We start from the raw sequence: 3,104 nt of genomic DNA, 5'->3' as shown, positions 1-3,104 counted from the left end.
GCTTTATGTTAGAATAATCTTGAGTGACTATAGTTAGACCAGAACATTAAATCTGTCTCCATGCCAGTATATCTGCTTAGCACGGACGCCTATATCAACGACTAGGCTTCATCATTACAGAACGCTCCATCTTTCCTCGTGTATGTGGTCTTTGTTTAGAGGTATAGTGGTTAATGTTTGCAGGCATGGTGATAGTTACATCAGCTTGCTGACCCAGATTTAAATGGCAGGAACAAATTAAATATAAGATGAAATGCCGAAACCAAAGTTGCTTTCAAAACACATTAGATTCGACTTTACCTCCTTGCTAAGGTTATATAAAGCTTTAATGTCTTGTCTAAAATGTAGATTTACATTTTATTATAAACTGATATTAAAATAAAGATCGATTTGTGCGATGTTTTCTAAGGTTTACAAACAGTGGGTATCATCTATTGGAATATTTCACCATTGCAAAAAAAATTTTATACTAAACATTCACGGGATTAAATAGCAAATAAATTATGCTTTGATTAATTTGATGAGTGAAATATAATACAAAGCAAAATGGATAAAAATATATCAGAGGCGATGTATTTTCGGCAGATAGTACAAAGCGTGAATTCGCAGGGAACTACATACTAATTTGTTTAAAGGCGGTACTTCCTGTTGCTAAGACACTCTTTAATATATTATATTTTACAAACTACGGTCTTGCCATAGAAAACCGAATATGGTAAAATATAAAGTCTACAGCTTGCAAAAACAGGATCGGATTCCCTTCTATGGTGTGTTGAAAATCATTTCCCATCCACGGTAAACACAATTCTCTGGGATGGACAGTATTTTGCAGCGGCAGTTTCAGCAATTGCTCGACATCCCTCGTATGAAGAAGATTTGAAGCAACCATCCTTTGCCTCTTCATAGGCCCATTTTGCATTCTGTTCCACATCTGAAACGCATACAAACGACTTTTGACCTCCAAGCAAAGGATTGCTGAAACCAAGGTACAGAATACATTTTGTTTGCTGTAATCTATACATTAGTCCACCACCAACACTCAAGCCAGGGGGTTTATTGGCAACGAGAGTAAGCCAGCTTGAACCAGAAGCAATGGATTTCAAAAATGTAGAGTCAACCCGTTCTCCAGAATCTAGAAAGTCTTCTGTCAGTTCCAGTGTATAATTACTTTTGTTTACTATATATATTTCCAAAGGTCGTGCGCGTTTAGAAAATAGTTTGATTGTTTCCCATTTCAGTGGAGCATCGTTCCAATGGCGAAGAGACTCCATAATTTGTTCTTTTGTTTCTGTAACGATATACAAAAAACTAACACATTTTTACACATTTTCCACTCAAAACTATAAGTATGTATGTATGTATGTATGTATGTATGTATGTATGTATGTGTGTATGTATTTATGTATGTATGTGTGAAAGTATGCATATACGCATGTATATATTTATCCCATGGAGGTATTCTAAAACTCATGAATGTTTAAAATATTTGTATTACACGCTGTCTTACAAGTATATGTAAACCATTTACTGATTTTTAATGTACAATATCTATGAGTGTACATGTGTTTATGAATACGTATGCATTTATATATCTAAGATAGTTTTGTATAGATTCATAAAGGTATGTCTGCACATATGGCTGGAAAGAATACAAAGACCATAAAAGTAGAAATGTAGTTTATGAAATTAATGTATATACCATATGCGAATACCAGTTTGCTCTGTGTTATTGTTTATCTATCTATCCTATCTATCTATCTATCTATCTATCTATCTGTCTGTCTGTAGAGATTTATCACTCAGTAATACTAGCTATGTTTAATCTGGTACATTTGGATCCACTATTGTGATATCTCATATTTATACTTCCTCATATGTTGGAAATGGATAGCCTAAGGATCCCAACCTTGTCACATGATTGTGTATGGGTTAATACGAATATTTAGATTGGATAAAACCATTGAAACTTTAGTCCCTAGTAATACCAAAGTCAGACTGACCAAAGGCTACAAATATTTGATAGTCATGTTTGGTTCATTTATTGTCACTAATAGCAGCATTCCTCATACTTACCTAATTACGTTTTAACAGACACAGAGAGGGACAAACAATACAGACATACACCACAGTAAATATTTAACGGAAAGTTGTATGAATAATTTTAAGTATAGTATGGTAAAATTATTCGTCATATATCTCTTACCTAGAAACAATTAAACCCTGGAGGCCCTGCGGCTGATACCCACATTCGCCCAATTTCGCTCTACTGTCTGACACTTTTGCCTTCTGCTTTGCCAGATATACTGGCAGCCAGCCTATCGTAACGCGAAGGTGTGTGTTCTATCTTGTCGTTTAATATACAGCTTTCTTTACAGGGAAGAATATTACTAACGTAAATTTATCGCGTCACTTCTCTTTGGCTGTTCGCCAAGTGCCAAAGAATTATGTATGCAGAGCTTAAATTTTGAAAATTTCGGTGTTTATTTTTCTAATCTCCTGAAATGATATAATCTAAGTCATATATTTCTTTAATACATCCATAGTTCTTTGACAACAAATTATATAAGATTGTGATCAATGCAAATAAACTATTGTGATTTCGAAATGCTACATACATTATGTTGCACAGAACTGGAAGCATAAATGAAACTAAATACAGAATAAATGTGATAATAATAAACTGAGTTGAGGCGTATTTATACCAATATTTCAAAATTATTTTATACATGTTTTACATTTAAACATTCCTGGACATTTAGTATTCTAAAGATTTGTTGGATTGCTTTGTAATACAAACTACATAATAGGAAGCTGGAGTGACGTCATATATCAGAATAATCTTTTAAACAATTTTGAGCGTGATATTCAATTCATCTCATGTATCAAATTAAGTTAAACGAACGAGATTTACACGAGAGAACACGAGAACACGTCCGCAGCCTTATAAAAAGACTTCTAGCAACTAGTAGACAAACAAGTGATTTTGATTTATGTCGTAACGTGCTTCCACTATCAACACAAAGTACGTTAACATTATATGTTTTATTTACTTTACATTCACTTTCTTCCAAACATTTCTTTGTTAGTCTAACCTCGTGGATTCA

General features: G+C 33.6%; 1 long non-coding RNA gene across 1 annotated transcript; it reads right to left on the bottom strand.

Annotated features, from left to right (window-relative positions):
• Window positions 1–308: 308 nt before the first annotated feature.
• LOC149790769 (uncharacterized) lies at window positions 309–2,336 on the bottom strand. The gene is made up of 2 exons (XR_016423900.1): window positions 2,204–2,336; window positions 309–1,288 (listed from the first exon to the last, which is right to left on the bottom strand). It is a non-coding gene; the product is annotated as an uncharacterized LOC149790769 (long non-coding RNA).
• Between the last annotated feature and the right edge of the window lie 768 nt (window positions 2,337–3,104).

This window comes from Sinohyriopsis cumingii, chromosome 10 (genome assembly GCF_028554795.1).
Source record: "Sinohyriopsis cumingii isolate HCF-2022 chromosome 10, ASM2855479v2, whole genome shotgun sequence".
Classification (NCBI taxonomy): Eukaryota; Metazoa; Mollusca; class Bivalvia; order Unionida; family Unionidae; genus Sinohyriopsis; species Sinohyriopsis cumingii.
This window is presented reverse-complemented; position numbering and strand designations above follow the sequence as displayed.